The following is an 18,213-nucleotide window of genomic DNA, read 5'->3' on the forward strand; positions in this document are numbered from 1 at the left end:
AAGCAAGTGGTGTGACTATTATCATCCATCATTCAGCCCGGGCACTGAGGTCCAGCGCCGAGGGCCTTCTGGTGGTTCCCTCACTGCGAGAAGCAAAGCTACAGGGAACCAGGCAGAGGGCCTTCTTGGTAGTGGTGCCCACCCTGTGGAACGCCCTCCCATCGGTGTCAAGGAAATAAAAAACTATCTGACTTTTAGAAGACATCTGAAGGCAGCCCTGTTTATGGAAGTTTATAATGTTTGAAGTTTTATTCTGTTTTTAGTCCTCTGTTGGGAGCCACCCAGAGTGGCTGGGGAAACCCAGCCAGATGGGCAGGGTATAAATAATAAAATCATCATCATCATATCTAGTCTGACCAGTAGGATATCAAAATGCAAACAAATTTTTTATTTACTTACTTACTTCATAAAATGTATATGCCGCTTGACTGTATTTTGCAAAAAGAGAAAAATAATAAAACTATCAGTAAAAACTGTTAGAACAGCAATTTAAAACATTTAAGTAATAATTTAAATCAGCAATAAACTAAGCACAGATTAAACACTTGTACACATTCTACGTAAGGAAATAAAATAAAGACCAGGGTATAAAGCTTGTGGCAGCATATACACACACACACACACACACACACACACACACACACACACACACACCTTAAAGCCTTTAAGCAGCTTACAGGAAATATCAAAATAATTATGTTATTGTTATTATTATTTATTAAATTTCTATACTGTCCTTCATCTGAGGATCACAAGGCAGTTTGCAATATAAAAACACAACAATACATAATACAGTTAGTAACAAACAAACACAATAATATTAGTATTAGTATTATTTATCATATTTCTGTAATTACCAATAAAGACCCAAAAATATGTAGTAAAAACATTTTTGAAATAATTAAAATTAACAGTAGTAGACTAAAAAGAGCTGAAAATACATCACTGTCTATAATTCTGGATAGGCCTGCCTAAACAAATATGTTTAAAGCAGGCGATGAAAAGAGTACAGCGTAGTCACTTGCCTGGTGTCAATTGGCAGGGAGTTCCAAAGAGTAGGTGCTGTCACAACAATAGGCCTGTCCCCCCCCCAAGTGCAGAACGAGTATTATGCAGCACTACAGCGCCAGTTCCCCAGACCAAAGTGTTTGAGTGGGGCAAGTAAACTGGGCCCAAGCTGTTAAGGGATTTCCAATAGCAACACCTTGAACTTGGCTCTGTAACACGTGGGCCACCAGTGCAGATGCCTGTAGAATTGCAGCGCTAGCTTTCTGGGCCAAGTGCAAGGGAAGCGCCCCCCCCCATAGAATGCATTGCAGTAATCTGGTCTTGAGATCGCCAATGCCTGAACTACTATGATTAAGCTCTCCTGGTCTAGACAGATAGACAGCTGGACGGACAGACCCTTTTTGCTATGGAGGCCAGGAGCTATGGCTAATGCACATATTTCACACTCATGTAAAGGGAAATCCCACCTCAACCTTTCATGGTAACTAAATAGCCACATTTGTTAAGGGGTTTCCATGCGCCATGAGGAACATGCAACTCCCTCAGATGTTGATGAACTGCAACTCCAACCATCCCTGATGATTGACCATGCTGAGCTTGGGCCTGATGGGATTTGGAGTCCCAGAATATCCGGAGAGCCACAGGTTCCCCATCCCTGGCGGAAGCTGCTTCCTCTGTTGCATGCTGCAGGTCCTTGCACTCTGTTTCTGTGAAATGAATGTCAGGTAGGAAAAGAAGGAATAATAAAACATTCATGATGGGAATGCAGTTACCTCTTTTTCGCTGGTCCCTCTCCTGCAGGGGGACAGGCTATGTGAGGAGCGTTAGTGATGGCCTGTTCTCAGACAATGCAGAAGGCCATTGCAAGTCTCCACTGAAATCTGGCCCTGTTTGTGTTTATTAAATCAAATCAGTTGTTGGCTCTGCCTGGCTTGGCAAGTCTCTAGTCACGACAGTCACTTATGCATCTATTGTTCATTCCCTACACATGAAAATGTTTTATTTGGCTGCCAGCAAAATGTAAGAAGACAGGCTTCTACACACACACACACACACACACACACACACACACACGTTGACTTTTTTGAAAGAGCTACTTGCAATTTAAAGAGGCATGGATATGTATGGCATCTGCTAAAGTAAACCAAGGCAAAACATGCTGTGTTGGTTACACATGTGCTCAGAAGTAAGCTTCCATGTATTTCACTGTGGGCATTGCCTGTGGGCAGGGGGAGTAAGTTATGCCATGACTCCCAGGTCTAATGCTCAGTTAAGGGTTTGTGCCTACCAGCTTTCAGAAGCAGATTCAGGTCATCTTGTTGTTGCTGTCTGTAAATGGCAGAGAGGTAGGGCCCAGTTGTCTTACAGGCTTTTAAGGGCTTCTTTGAGTTCTTAAGAAAACACAAGGATTAGCATTGCGTTTTGGCTATAAGTCATGGGGTGAATAATACCACTTTCACATAAAACAATTGCAGCCCGCTGGAAATGTTACAAAGAAAATAGGCAATGGGGCAATGGGGAAGATTAAATTGCAGTTTCACACCACACCTCCAGTAATGTAAACTGCTGCTGTCAAGCGGAAAAATCTAAAACGGAAGACTCACCAAACAGGTTCCAGATAGTTCCTCTTCCAGATAGGAACACACGTAGATCCATACCCTCTCAATGCAAACATTATACTAACCCTTTGACTACACACTGTGCTTTCCACACACCTGAGAATGAGTTTGGTCTGAATAGACTCCATACTTTCCCTTTACATAAGGACATGGAGTGTATGGGATTTTAGGGGAGGGGTAGTACGGTACCTCTGGTAGGAGACATGCCATGCTCCTTCTGGGGTAGTTTGTCTACCTTTGGTTCGCCCACCCTCTTTTCACTCAGCTCTCACCTGTGGCTCCTAGAAGCTGTCAGCATGAGACAGAGGCCACACCCCAGGAATAGCCTCTGCAATGGGTCTCAAGCCCTCCATGAGTTAGAGACTTCCCCTGCATATGAATAATAATAATAATAAATAATAATAATAATAATAATAATAATAATAATAATAATTTATTATTCATACCCCGCCCATCTGGCCAGGTTTCCCCAGCCACTCTGGGCGGCTTCCAACAGAAACATTAAAATACACTAATATGTTAAACATTAAAAGCCTCCCTAAACAGGGCTGCCTTCAGATGTCTTCTAAAAATCTGGTAGCTGTTTTCCTTTTTGACATCTGATGGGAGGGCGTTCCACAGGGCAGGCGCCACCACCGAGAAGGCCCTCTGCCTGGTTCCCTGCAACTTGGCTTCTCGCAATGAGGGAACCGCCAGAAGGCCCTCGGAGCTGGACCTCAGTGTCCGGGCAGAACGATGGGGGTGGAGACGCTCCTTCAGGTGTATGGGACCAAGGCCGTTTAGGGCTTTAAAGGTCAGCACCAACACTTTGAATTGTGCTCGGAAACGTACTGGAAGCCAATGTAGATCTTTCAAGACCGGTGTTATGTGGTCTCGGCGGCCGCTCCCAGTCACCAGTCTAGCTGCCGCATTCTGGATTAGTTGTAGTTTCCGGGTCACCTTCAAAGGTAGCCCCACATAGAGCGCATTGCAGTAGTCCAAGCGGGAGATAACCAGAGCATGCACCATTCTGGTGAGACAATCTGCAGGCAGGTAGGGTCTCAGCCTGCGTACCAGGTGGAGCTGATAGACAGCTGCCCTGGACACAGAATTGACCTGTGCCTCCATGGACAGCTGTGAGTCCAGAATGACTCCCAGGCTGCGCACCTGGTCCTTCAGGGGCACAGTTACCCCATTCAGGACCAGGGAGTCCTCCACACCTGCCCGCCTCCTGTCCCCCACAAACAGTACTTCTGTCTTGTCAGGATTCAACCTCAATCTGTTAGCCGCCATCCATCCTCCAACCGCCTCCAGGCACTCACACAAGACCTTCACTGCCTTCACTGGTTCTGATTTGAAAGAGAGGTAGAGCTGGGTATCGTCCGCATACTGATGAACACCCAGCCCAAACCCCCTGATGAGCTCTCCCAGCAGCTGCATGTAGATGTTAAAAAGCATGGGGGAGAGGACAGAACCCCGAGGCTCCCCACAAGTGAGAGCCCAGGGGTCTGAACACTCATCCCCCACCACCACTTTCTGAACACGGCCCAGTAGGAAGGAGCGGAACCACTGTATGACAGTGCCCCCAGCTCCCAACCCCTCTAGGCGGTCCAGAAGAATGTTATGGTCGATGGTGTCAAAAGCCGCTGAGAGATCCAGCAGAACTAGGAAACAGCTGTCACCTTTGTCCCTAGCCCGCCGGAGATCATCAACCAGTGCGACCAAGGCAGTTTCAGTCCCATGATGAGGCCTGAATCCCGACTGGAAGGGATCCAAATGGTCCGCTTCTTCCAGGCGTGCCTGGAGTTGTTCAGCAACCACCCGCTCAATCACCTTGCCCAATAATGGAAGATTTGAGACTGGGCGATAGTTGGCCATATTTGTTGTTGTTGTTGTTTAGTCGTTTAGTCGTGTCCGACTCTTCGTGACCCCATGGACCAGAGCACACCAGGCACTCCTGTCTTCCACTGCCTCCCGCAGTTTGGTCAAACTCATGTTCATAGCTTCGAGAACATGCCTGTTGTCTTTGTCCATAGAGTTTTCTTGGCAGGGATACTGGAGTGGCTTGCCAATTCCTTCTCCAGGTGGATCACGTTTGGTCAAAACATAACTTCTCTAAGTTATTTAAGCCCCTTCGCCACGGCAAGGCAGTGATCCATGAAGGGGGTTGGCCATATTGGCCGCATCTAAAGATGGTTTTTTAAGAAGCGGTTTAATAACCGCCTCTTTCAGCGGGTCTGGAAGGGCTCCCTCACAGAGAGAAGCATTCACCAACCCGCGAAGCCCATCGCCCAGCCCTTCCCGGCTAACTTTTATAAGCCAGGATGGACAAGGATCAAGGAGACAGGTGGTTGGTTGAAGACAGGCCCCCGGCAGATTAAGCAGGTCATGACCAATAGTGGGTCCCACGGCCAAGAAGGCAGTTTCTGCATGTGCTGTGGAGCAAAGTTTTCCGAACTTGAGTCTCTAGCTGTTTTTTGGACTACAACTCACACCATCCCTAACTAGCAGGACCAGTGGTCTGGGATGATGGGAATTGCAGTCCCAAAACAGCTGGAAACCCAAGTTTGGGAAACCCTGCTGTAGAGGGAAGTGAGGGGCAGGTGGGGCTTGCCAACCTGCTGATACATTAGCACTGCATCAAGCTTCCTGCTACCTTGCCCCTCCCAGGAAGCAACAGTGATCCACCAGCCTGGAAGCTAGAGTAGCAGTTCTGTCCCACACAGCAAGCCACTGTATTTCTCATGGTGGCAGAGTACCTGGCATTCTGTTGACATAGCAGCACTTCTGCCCAATCTTACAGCCCTTCACCCAATACCAAACTCCAATATAGCATTGCACCCTCCAAGCTGTTTGAATTATTATTATTCTTTAAATGCAAAAGGGGTTGCAAAAGGCACAGATTACTGCAGCATGGAGATTTTACAATTTGATCCCTTTCATGAGTGTGTTTAATTTGGTACCAGACAAAAGAAATTGTTTTCTTCTAATTGAACATGCTCTTCCAATGTATTTTAGAAGCAAACCATTAATCATGGCGTGTGTTCTTTTTCCTGTCTTGTAATAGAGATACTTGTGGGTGTTTAATGTGGGCAAAACTCAGGGCATTTCTGAGCAGCCCAGTTTTGTGAGTTTCCCATTTATCGTGCACAGTCAGCACCCCCCCCTCCAGATTAAGCTTTTGTAGCAGGGATATTGCCATTTCCAAGGGCTCAGTCGGTAATATTTTATACCAGGGAGGATGCAATGCTTCTCCTGGACACCACATTCGCGTATCGGAAGAACCTAATGAATTTCACCGTTAGTTCTGTGGAGATGCCCTGGACGGGCTGGTTGGATTAGGACAATGGATGGGAGAAGCATGAAGAGTTGGAGCTTGACGATCCCATGGCAGGATCCAGTAGATTGGGACGGTAAGTGTCAGGGCTGTCTGAAAAGGATGCAGTGGGTGGTGAATCAGATCCCTCCTGCCAGCACCTGCTACAGAAGAGGCTTCAGGTACCAAGTCTAGTTCTGAGCTGGTTCTGTCTCCTCCTCCATCACCTAGGAAACAGAGATTGCCAAGTCCGGCATGAACAGACAGCCTGGGCCCCACCCACTGGGCTTGCCTAGTCCAAAGATGCATCCCATTTGTTGTGCTAAGATCATACCCACCCCACTCCTTTTTAATAGGAATCCAAGTCAACTGTTGAATCAACATCTTAGCTTATTTAGCCATGCATTGCGCTGGCTGTGCATTTCATTCATGTTTTGCCTGTGTACCGCACTGATTTGAGCATTAAGGATTTTGGTAGAAACTGCAATCTGTGTTGGAATTCTTCATTCAGCAAGAAATTATAGGTTGGATCCAGATTTCATTCCCACCAGCAAGAGCATCTCCTGTGTGGAGTCCTGCTCAGCAGGTGCTGCCACTGGAAGAGCAGGCAAATTCTCTCCTTACAGTCCTCAGAATGACCTCCCGCAGTGTTCTAGACAACAAAATCTCTCCACCAGACTCGGGGCCGGCTCTAAGGCAAGCCCGGGTGGCGCAGGGTGCCAGGACGCCGGGCTGCCAGGGGGGCACTGCACGTTTGCGCCTGCTGCAGCGGCACTGCACGCTGCGCCCACCCACTGCAGTAAGAAACGGGGCGGGGGGGGCGTCGGAGCGATCACGGCGCCCGGGCACTCGACATACTTAAGACGACCCTGACCAGACTTTTGATATATTTATGTATTTACACAAATATCCCACCTTGCTCCTCTCATGTAACCCAAGACAGCATACAATGCTTTTACCAGTCTGACACTGTAAGTGTGGCTGTTTAACATACATTTAAGATCTAATCATCACTGACTGTAATCTTTTGCATGTCCTTGCCATTCAGCTCCCACCTTTTCTCCTTTATCTACCTGCTAACGAAGGTTTCAGTTCATGCAAATGAATAAGTCTATGGAAGCGGATGCCATAATAATTGGGTCAGTCTTTAAGGTTGCTGCAAGACACTTTGTTGTCTTTGGTTATTGTTATTTCAAACTTTTTGTTTGGTTTTATATTTTGTCTGATCCTTTGATGAACTCCTTTGGGGGGGGGGGAAGCACAATATACATTTTTTGTCTAAGAAGAATTTATTTTGGAAAAAATGTTGAGCCAAGCAATAAGGAATGAGAAAGTGGAGCCCCTTTAGGCAATTACCAGCTAGCACACTGGAGACGCCATGAAAGAAAATTTATTCTGTAGTTCTGACTTCCAGGAGTTCAAGGTGCACACATATTCCAGTGTCTCTGGTGGCTTTGTAAGTGTAGACCTTTGCAACGCTGAGGAAGATCAGCTGAGAGGGCAGTCGATACCTCTCCTTAAGCTTTTTTTCTTTCAGTGGATCAAAAGGAAGATGGGAATTCTGAATGGCTTCACCTTTCCCACCCCTTAGAGAAAAGGTGCATTGATTTTAATTTTGTTTGCTCCCACCGGTATCCTCCTCTGATGAACTAGCTGGCTTCTCCCTAACCTTTAATACAAACTGGGGCAGTGCAGTGGCCAAGTCAGTTTGTGGCAAGGTCCTGAACCCTCCCCCATTGTAGAATAAAGACACTTGACACCAAAAATTGGGTTAATGGGCTGAAAAAAGACCACAACTTTATTGATTACAGAGTTATAGAGAAGGCCTGTTGATGCACATCTGCCACCCCACTTTTCACAGTGGGGAATGGGCGTTGCTTCCTGGATTCTACCATATGTTGGTTGTGCTTGAAGGGTGCAGAGGGGGGTTTGCAATCATACCCCACAACTAGATGCGCAAGAACAGGGAAGGGCCTTGGCTTAGTGGCAGAGGATCTGCTTTGAATGCAGAAGGTCCCAGTGTTGTATGCCAAAAAATGGCTTATCTTCTGAGTTAGCCAATAAAACTCAGAGACAAGAGGAGTTAGGAGTCCATTATGTTTATTGCAAAGCAATAAGGTTACAGTCGAATCTTTTCGCAAAACTGCAACCCCGCCCAAAGGTCGGGCAGGAATTTATAACATTTCAGACAAAGGATTTTGATTTATCCAATCACATAAAGCATTACATCATTTAATATTTTAATATTCATCATTATCTCATTTCATATTTAATATGTATGTCATTACCTAATCTAATACGCATGCGCAATAAGCTTTGCTAACTAGGCCAAGGATTGCTAGCTAGGCTTTTGATTCTCAATAATATGTTACATTGTGAGATAGTATGCGTGTTGGGAACCTGTGTTACGTGTACCATGTAACAATTTGTGTTCTAGTTTATGAATTGCTTCTTTGTGATTTGCGTGTTAGCTGACCTTCTGTTCTGGTAAAAGAACGGCATCTTGCTAGATCATCAGTTTCTTTAAAGCAACAAGTTCCCATAATTCACTATTATAAGCATATTCCGGGATATATAGGGAATTACATTACCTTAATTGGGGGCCTTTGGGCCCCTGCTACATTAGGGTCAATCCTCAGCTTCCCCAGGTAGGGCTGGGAGAGAACCGTGCCTGAAATCCCAAAGAGCTCCTGCCAATCAGTGTATGCAATTCTGGGTTAGACAGATATATGGCCTGACTCAATATAAGGCAGCTTCCTATGTTCCTATATTTCCACTGCAACCTACAAGAGTTGTGCATAAATGGATTTCTCAAGGTGGCAAAATATTGTCCTTTATGTAGGGAACAGGTGGGAGACCTTGCTGGACTACATCATCCCTGACCATTGGTCATGCTGGCAGCATGAAATATTATGTTTATTTTTTTTTTAAAAAAAAAACAAACAACTTAAAACCAGTTCAATAAACAGCCATTTTCCATTTTCAGGGCAGTTTAACTGTCAGTCCCTTTTCCCGGGGAACTCTGGGAATTGTAGCTCTGGAATTGCAGCTCTGTTAAGCACCCTTAACAGTTCCCAGGATTCCTTGGGGGAAGCCGTGACTGTTTGAAGTTGCCTACCTAGGTGGGCCAGTGGTCAGGGATGATGTGAATTGTAGTCCCAAAACAGCTGGAGACTCAAGTTTGGGAAACCCTTGTTTAAACCAAGGAATGGAAGCAATGTTGGGTAGACACACTTAGGACAGGCACGTAACACAAAGAAGGATTTTAGTCTAATGCTCAGAAAAGCAGGTCCTTATGAACCATTGCATGTTTAGCAGTTGTAAGACCATCATGATTTGTTATGGGGTTTTTATTATTATTATTATTATCACCTTGGAACTATTAGTAGTGAAGAATAGTGTGCGGTAAAGATCCTCCGGCTTTAAAACAATGCTTGGCTGAGTCCTGGAGAACTGCAGAAATGGCACAGATAATGGAATGAATACATTGGAGAGACTGAGTCATTTCAAAGAGCAGGGTTGCCTTTTATTAATTTCATGAGAAATCAATGCAATTTAGACCTTCATTTGTATAGATTGCTTGCAGCAGTTTAATTGCTGTTGCTTTTGTAACTGCATATGTATTTCAGAGCAGGATCTTACATATACTTAATAGGGAGATCGCTTGCACATTGCCAAAAAGGAGAACAAATAGAAAACACAGAACGGCAAGGGGGGGTGTTGTTGTTTGTATCCTTCTGTCTTGAGAGACAATGGAGTGCGCCTCTAGGGGTGAAGTCAAAAAGTCGAACTGCTGTGTTAGCAGCACTGAAGTGACCTCCCCGGGGCGCAAGCAGTCCTGGACTGCCCATGTTGCATGGCCAAAAATGGCCTATCTTCTGAGTTAGGTAAATAAATAAAACTCAGAGACAAGAGGAGTTAGGAGTCCATTTTGTTTATTGCAAAGCAATAAGGTTACAGTCAAATCTTTTCGCAAAACTGCAACGCTGCCCAACGTGGAGCAGAGGAATTTATAACATTTCAGACAAAGGATTTTGGTTTTAACCAATCATATAAATCATTACATCATTTTATATTTAATATTCATCATTACCTCATTTCATGTTTAATACGCATGCGCAATAAGCATCGCTAACTAAACTTTGATTCTCACTGTGATCTGTTACATATGGTTAGTTTACATGCATGGGAACCTGTGTTACGTGTGGATGTAACAACTTATGTTCTAGTTTATGAATTACCGGTATATATTTGTGGTTTGCGTATTAGCTGACCTTCTGTTCTAGTAAAAGAACGGCATCTTGCTAAATCATCAGTTTCTTTAAAGCAGCAGGTTACCATAACTCTTCTATTATAAGCATATTCCAAGATTTATAGGGATTTACATTATCACCTTAATTGTGGCCCTTTGGGCCCCTGCTACACCAGTGAGTAAGGCACCAGTAAGGCAGTGAGATTTCGGATCATGGTTTTCCTCCTTCTAGATTGGCTACCTTCTGGGGTTGATGGGCCCCATTTGCCCCTGTGTGTGATGCACTAGATAGATGATAGATAGATAGATAGATAGATAGATAGATAGATAGATAGATAGTAATTTGAAACAATTACTTTAATTTAAATTGGAAGAAAATACAACTCACCATAATGGGAAAGAAAGTGACTAGGTGGCCTGCATGCCTGCTCAGCACTACTATCTAGATGTTCTGTTGAAACAAAATAAATAAAATAAAATTCCTTCCAGTAGCACCTTAGAGACCAACTAAGTTTGTCATTGGTATGAGCTTCCGCGTGCATGCACACTTCTTCAGATACGAAAGCTCATACCAATGACAAACTTAGTTGGTGCTGCTGGAAAGATTTTTTTTATTTTTTTTTTGTTTCGACTACGGCAGACCAACACAGCTACCTACCTGTAACTAGATGTTCTGTTGATGGGCAACTTCCAGACTCTGCAACCCAGTCTCCGTTTTTACAGTTCTTTATATTTACACTGGACTTCGTCACTTAAATAACATGGAGACCAGAGGGGGGGGGGTAAAATGCTTTACTGAGAAAACAGAACAAAAAGAGTGTATAATCAGAGAAGCAAAGAACAAGGAGGATTGGTCTTTCTTACTTTAGGCCTTGTACATAGCCAGGAGGCAACCAAAAATGCAGAGGAACACTTCTTCAGAGATACAGAGTCAATCAGGGCACATTCTGCCTCAGCCAACAACATTCTGCTCTGCTTGGTCACTAAGCAGCAGCACCCACCTCTCCCCCCATCTTGGCTAGTTGATTTCAACAGAGTTAACCCTTAGCTGCATACAGAATGGTCTCTGCTGCAGCACTTGCAACATGCTCTTCAGGTAGAATACACCTGCAAATAGAGCAAGAGCAGGGAATCTTTTTCAGATCCAGAACTGGCCCACCCACCCTTCACAGCCCATTCTTGACAGTTGGGATGTCAATACGGATGGAGGAAAGATTCAATTCAGTTTGCACTTAAAGGTGAACTTACCTAATTTATACTTTCTGAAACAATATGCAAACCAAAGCACAGACATCCCCCTAAAGTAGCACTTCTCCAAATTTTGCAGCGGTTTTTTTCCAGCCAGTAAATGCATACCAAAATTCATATACTACAGAAAAGTGTGCATAATGCTTATATATATATTTGGGGGGCATATTTATTTAATGTATTTATTTTCCAACATGTATTTTTTATTTATTGACAAAAACTCAAAGCACTTCACAAAAAGAATAAAACAATTATCATATGAAGACATTATATTAGGGGAAATAGCCTTGCAAAAATGTGTATTGGGGGAAATTATGTGCATATTTGGTGTATATTTGCAGTAAAAGGCTGCTGAATTTTCATGAGGACTTTAACAACAACAACAACAACAACAACAACAACTCAAATTGTTATAGAAATGGGCAGAACCAAACCTAAGGCTGGAAAAATGAGAAACCGGGAGGAGCTGAAACTGACATATTCATCCATCCCTTCTAGTCAATCACCCAACATCCTAAGTTATCAGGTCAGCACAGAAGAACTGAACTGTAATTAGGATACTATAGGAAAATACAGGAGCCATTCAGGGTGTAACCAAATTTGATACTTTTGATATTGCTCTGTATTTATTAAGATATGTTAACGAAGGAGGCAGCTTCAGATGGCCTCCTGCATCCCATTCTTAGAATCATAGAAGAGTTGGAAGAGACCACAAGGGCCATCCAGTCCAACCCCCTGCCAAGCAGGAAACACCATCAAAGCATTCTTGACAGATGGCTGTCAAGCCTCTGCTTAAAGACCTCCAAAGAAGGAGACTCCACCACACAGCTCTTACTGTCAGGAAGTTCTTCCTAATGTTTAGGTGGAAACTTCTTTCTTGTAGTTTGAATCCATTGCTCCGTGTCCGCTTCTCTGGAGCAGCAGAAAACAACCTTTCTCCCTCCTCTATATGACATCCTTTTATATATTTGAACATGGCTATCATATCACCCCTTAACCTTCTCTTCTCCAGGCTAAACATACCCAGCTCCCTAAGCTCTCATAAGGCATCGTTTCCAGGCCTTTGACCATTTTGGTTGCCCTCTTCTGGACACGTTCCAGCTTGTCAGTATCCTTCTTGAACTGTGGTGCCCAGAACTTCTCAACACCTGGGCTATTTGAATATCTAAATATATGTTGATCTATCTTAGGCTTTTTTTAAAATGTCTATTTGGCTTAATAATTGAGCTGTATTATTGAAGTGTTACTGTATTTTTATGTGTATACTACTATTTCACACACACACACCCCAAAAAAATTTAAGTTTGAAATTGGGGGTCGTCCTATACATGGAATGTTGCAATTATTTATTTCTTAATTTGGGGCTCACAAATTAGGGGTTGTCTTATACATGGGGTTGTCTTATACACGGGAAAAATACGGTATAGTATACCATCTGTTGTGCCAATTTTATGTTAGGCAAAAATTGCTTCCCCCCCCCCTTCTTCTTCTTCTTCTTCTTCTTCGGCCTTGACTAATGGAAAAACCAATAAATGTTTATATATAGAATATAAGATTATAATAGTGGAAAAATATATCTTCATCCTGTTCAAAGCTTTGCCACAAGGGGGGATTTTCCTGTGTATCAAATGAAGCCAATGAAACAGGGCTGACTAATATCAGTACAGCAGAGCCATTCAGTGTAACTCACGAGCATTGCACTGTCATAATGACCTTTTATCCAGTTTTGGGGATAGCATATCTCCTATTGAGCAAAGTTCTTCCTAGTTTCCTAGCAGACAAACTTCATCAGCTGAACTTGCGTATTTCCCACTCCCCAGAATAGAGTTGTGGGCTGAATTCAGCAATGCCATTCTTCCGTAAATAGAAGGGAGTCCTTCTGTTAGTGTGTACGTGACTTATCCAGTGCAGGCTACTGCTCAGAGAAAGGAGTGAGGCCATTTTCAATTATCCCTAACCTGCAGTGCCCCCTGCAGGCAACCTCCCACACTGCATTTCGAAATAGGCCTTTGGAGACAAGGGAAAGACCCTGTTAGCATCAAGGATGTTCACAGAGGGAACATCCGGTGAAACTGATGGTTGGAAGAATGGATGGCATTAAAAGAGGACTAGACAAATTGATGGAGAATGATTCTCTCAATGGATAGGTTCTACCTCCATTGTCAGATGCAGTTTGACTCTGAATACCAGTTACTGGGAATCATGAGGGCTGTGGCCCTCATACTCTGCTTGGGGGTTTCTCATACCATCCCATTAGCTCCTGTAAAAACAGGATGCTGGACTAGATGAGCCTGGCCTAGCATGGCTGTTCTTTTGTTCATATTTACAGACATATCTGAGCCACAAAATCTTATAAAGACAGGTTCTCCAAGATCCAGTGTCTTGTTTTTCTTTATCCTACAACTTTTTAAACTGTTAAGTCTAAAGGTAAGGTGACTGCAAGTCGCCTTTTTGTGTCTTCCCTCTCCCTCTCCTGAAATCTCTCCGTTTGTCTTCCATCTTTCTAATTGCCCATATTTATTATCCCCTATTAAATAATGATAGGGCAATATGATGCTAAGAACAGATGTGGAAATTGTGGGAATGTTCAGGGATGCAGGAGAGGATATATTATTTGATTATACCCAATCCAATTTGTGTTAACAAGTTTCACAATTTAGCAGTTACATTCCCCTTTTAAAGTCACGCAGCGGATGCGTTGCTCAGGTTCGCTAAAACCTCTATAATAATATTGTCCTGGTATTTCCCCCTTTATTCCCTCCTAAAAGATAAGACACAACACAGTCTTCTATAAGAGTATAAAAAGAGTTTACTCACATATCATCCTGTTCACAATAAGATCCCAGAAGGCAGACTTAGCTTAGAAAAGTAATATACCTGGAAACTATCCCATAAGGAGATAGCTCCATCTCTGGCTAAGCAGATGTTGTTTGCTTGAAGAGCAAAGTCAAAGAGAGAGAGAGAGAGAGAGAGATGGCAGCCAGCCTAATGCTTTTGTGTTACCTGCACAGGTCAGGTCACGCCCACCTCTAATTACATGCAGAGGAAGTCTGTCCCTGCCCAGAAGAAACAGGAAGTTCTGACTTTTATGTCCACTCTAGGGATGTTGTACTTGACTGCTCTTGTGTTTCACATCCCACAGAAATTATTAAAACAATAACATTGGCCAGGATTCAAGCAGGTGCTTAGCCTTATGCAAGAGGTTTGTGCTAACCCAGATTTTTTAAATAAAAAAATCTTTTATTTTCTTTCACTGGCAGACGCCACACACACACCCCATGCTGTTATTTCACAAAGTGCTTCTGAATTTTCCTTCCATCTCATGAGCAGTTTCCTATGCAGGAGTGGGGGGGGGGGCTGCCACTTGAGAAAAGTAATCTAAAGCTCCCGGTGGGCTCACCAAAGTAGGTTCACATATATTTGGATCCCAGCCATGAATAATATCAATGGGAAGCAGGAGTTCTTTGCATTTAAACAAGCAAAGCATTTAGAATTAAAGAAGGGCTTTTCTTTCTTTCGCTTATTGACGTGGAATGTTTCAAGTAGAATGTTTAATTTCTCCGAGACGGGGTGGGGGGTGGGGAATCTTAGCAACTTGCAAGCAATGTCTGCAAAGAGCGTACTAACTCTGAAGGACATTATCAGTACAAAAGGTGTGCTAAGTAGCATTATAACAAAAACAGACGAGCTTTATTGTTTGTTTTTTCACATTGTTCGTTAGGGGCCTTGAACACACTTTCAGGATTTACACTCAATACTCTTAGTGCGGCTTAATTACTTCTTAGCAAACAGGCCCTCTTCAGTCACTTCTCCATGTAACTGTGTCACACTTCCCATGAGCAGAACACTAAAGGAGATTCACCAAATGCTAATCCGTCGCTCAGCCGTCCAACGGAGCCAGATTGTCAAAGGGACCTAACATCCCCATTTACTTCCGGTAAGATGAGCCGAGATCTCTGGGTTGTATTCAGTGCAGTGCTGGGTCTCTGGCAGCACCAGAATGTTGTTTTTGTCCTGTGCCACCCCACCCCAGCTTTCCGTCTGTAAACTGGTCCCCAGGACCCAATATACTGACCAACTAGTGCAAATGTACTGGTTTGAAAGTGCTTGGGTATTTGGCACTTGGGTTTTGTTTTTCAAAGTTTAGTGAAATGTATGTGATTGAAAGTATATAATAGAGGCCATCATATTAAATACATAGCAAATTAGGCTTTTGCTGTTTCGTGTGGATTTGCATACATAGCAATTTAGGCTTTTGCTGTTTCGTGTGGATTTGCCCTCATCCTATGAGACTTTGAGCCTTCTAAAAGCAAGGTATGGTTAAGACGCCAACTTCTTGGGAGAAAAGCAATGACAAACCTGTGGGATGGAACACTGGGGCAGACAAGTCACAACAGTTCCTAGAGTGTCCACTAACAGGAACTCACCTGGAGGGACACCTGACTACAGGTCAGTTCCTGTTCCCTCAGACATGCAAATGTGTTGGATTAGACAAAAGCCCTAGCCTGCAATCACTCTCTCTCTTAGCTACTTCCTCCCTCGATGAGGACACATCTCCAGAGAATCTCTAGTTAGCATGGTTCTCACTCTAGGCCTGCAGCCAAGAGTGAGACCAAATGGAGTCTTACTTTACTAAGTAGTCTCTAGATGTATATATACTTGTAACTTTTCTAAGCAAGCCTGCCTTTCTGAGATTATGCTGTAACTCAGGATGAAACTGTAAGTAAACTCTATCTTAATTTATAAACACTGTGTTGTGTATTTCTTTTAAGAGGGACAAAGGGGACCTTTGCCAGGAAGTGTAATATTGAACTATAAAGTGTAATATTGTTATAGAGATTCTAGCGAATCTAACGCACATGCTTTGCTGCGCACAAAAGGGGAATGTCACTCTGCTAATATTGGAAGCTTGCTAACACAAGCTTGGATAGGATCTATCTAATAATATATCCTAATCCACATCCCTAACATTCCCATAAAGGGTTATTACGGCCCAGGACTGCGTATTTTTGTGTATTTTTGAAGGATTGCTTTGGATTGTGATTTTGAACTGAGTAGGATTTTTCAGTTAGAACTTCCTGGTGAGCACATGGTCTATTGTTCTCCAGTGTGCCTAGGGGATTAGCTACCCCTCCCCTCCCTCAGAGTTTACAGCACTGAGAACTCAGAGGCAGTGAAGATTATTTTGCATTTTGAGATATTTTTAGAGATTTTGATTTTGGAATTTTTGGCAAATTTTTGAATTTTGAGAAATTTTTAGAATTGTGAGATTCCAAGATGGCTTTTGCAGATTTTGATAGTGGAGTTAAGCCAGGATTCATGGCTCTAGATGATGACAATTATGTATTTTGGAAACAACGCCTGATAGCATTTTTAGATGCAAGGAATGTTTTGGATGCCATTGAAAAACCTATGCCTACTGGCACAACAGCAGAGGATTTAGCCAAGATAGCAAATTGGAAACGCATGAACAGCGAGGCCAGATACATAATTTTGAGTGGACTTCGCAACAGGCATCTAACATCAGTTAATAGCAAAGATGATGCAGCTAAAATCTTAAAAGATATTGAGCGCAGGTATGGAGCATCTACTAAGAACTCCTACAGGAATTTGATGAGCAAATTAACTGCGCTGAGGATGAATTCAAGAGAAGAATTCACTGACCATATCAGCAAATTTAGTGAAATTGTTCAGAGGATTGATCTTACTACTAAAGCCCTTGATGAAGAAACAAAGGTTTCATTTTTGATAGCATCTCTAGGACCAAGCTTCAGTTCATTCAAGAGTTGCATGGATCACAAAAAGGACCTGACTTTTGAAGAACTGATTGATCATTTGAGAGAGGAATGCAGAGATTACCTTGATTCTTCAGAAAGGAATACAGGGAGAAAGGACACTAATTATGCTTCCAAGCATTTCCAAAGGTCCAGACAAACGCCAAAGGAAATAATTTGCTTTAACTGCAATTTAAAAGGGCACATGGCGAAGGAATGCCGGGCACCTAGGAATAAATCCCGCCCCTTTCCACCAAAAGGCGAAAAGAAGGGGGGTCGTGGGCGTGCAATGATATTGCAAGAAAGAAATGTAGCTTTCCAGAGCTGTGAAGGAAAGCGCAATAAGTGGCTTCTGGACAGTGCAGCAAGCAGCCACTTCTGTTATAAAAGGGAATATTTCAATGAAATAGACAATAATAAACAGTCTGAGATTGAAATTGCTGATGGAAATGTTATAAAGTCAATAGGTGCAGGATCTTTGAACTTGAATTTCAAAGTGAACAATGAGTCTTTTGATACTACAGTGAGTAATGTTAAGTATGCACCAAAGCTGAACTGTAATCTAATAAGTGTGTCTAGCTTGGACAAGAAAGGTTTTGAAATTATATTTAAAAATGGACAATGCAATGTGATAAAAGATGGTGAAGTGTTTATTCAAGCCAAACTAATCAATGATGTGTATGAGATTGATATTTCAGAGAATGAGTCTGCAAGGGTTGCACAACCCAGCAGAAAGGATCAACCAGATCTGGAACTCTGGCACAAAAGGCTTGGACACAGGGATACCAACCTTATCCTGAAAATGCAGAAGGAAAATCTGGTAAAAGGTCTACAGGTAAAGAATTGCAGTACACCAATGCCAAACTGTACAACTTGCATAACTGAAAAGGCAGTCAAGCCTTCCTTCCCACGTTGTACAGAGAAGAGAAGCACAAAAGTCATGGACACTGTTCATACTGACCTATGTGGTCCGCTGAATGTACCTTCCCTAGGAAACAATAAGTACATTCTGATATT

General features: G+C 43.1%; 1 long non-coding RNA gene across 1 annotated transcript in view; it reads right to left on the bottom strand.

The window, feature by feature from the left end:
- Positions 1–426: 426 nt before the first annotated feature.
- The window catches only part of LOC148685146 (uncharacterized), a 35,229-nt gene continuing 17,442 nt past the window's right edge, over positions 427–18,213 (bottom strand). Inside the window, exons 2-3 of the long non-coding RNA XR_015950914.1 lie at positions 2,297–2,399; positions 427–1,715 (exon numbers count right to left, since the gene is read on the bottom strand). This is a non-coding gene — a long non-coding RNA (uncharacterized LOC148685146). The remainder of the gene's footprint in view (positions 1,716–2,296; positions 2,400–18,213) is intronic.

Source organism: Zootoca vivipara, chromosome 7 (assembly GCF_965207765.1).
Source record: "Zootoca vivipara chromosome 7, rZooViv2.hap1.1, whole genome shotgun sequence".
In the NCBI taxonomy this organism is placed as follows: domain Eukaryota; kingdom Metazoa; phylum Chordata; class Lepidosauria; order Squamata; family Lacertidae; genus Zootoca; species Zootoca vivipara.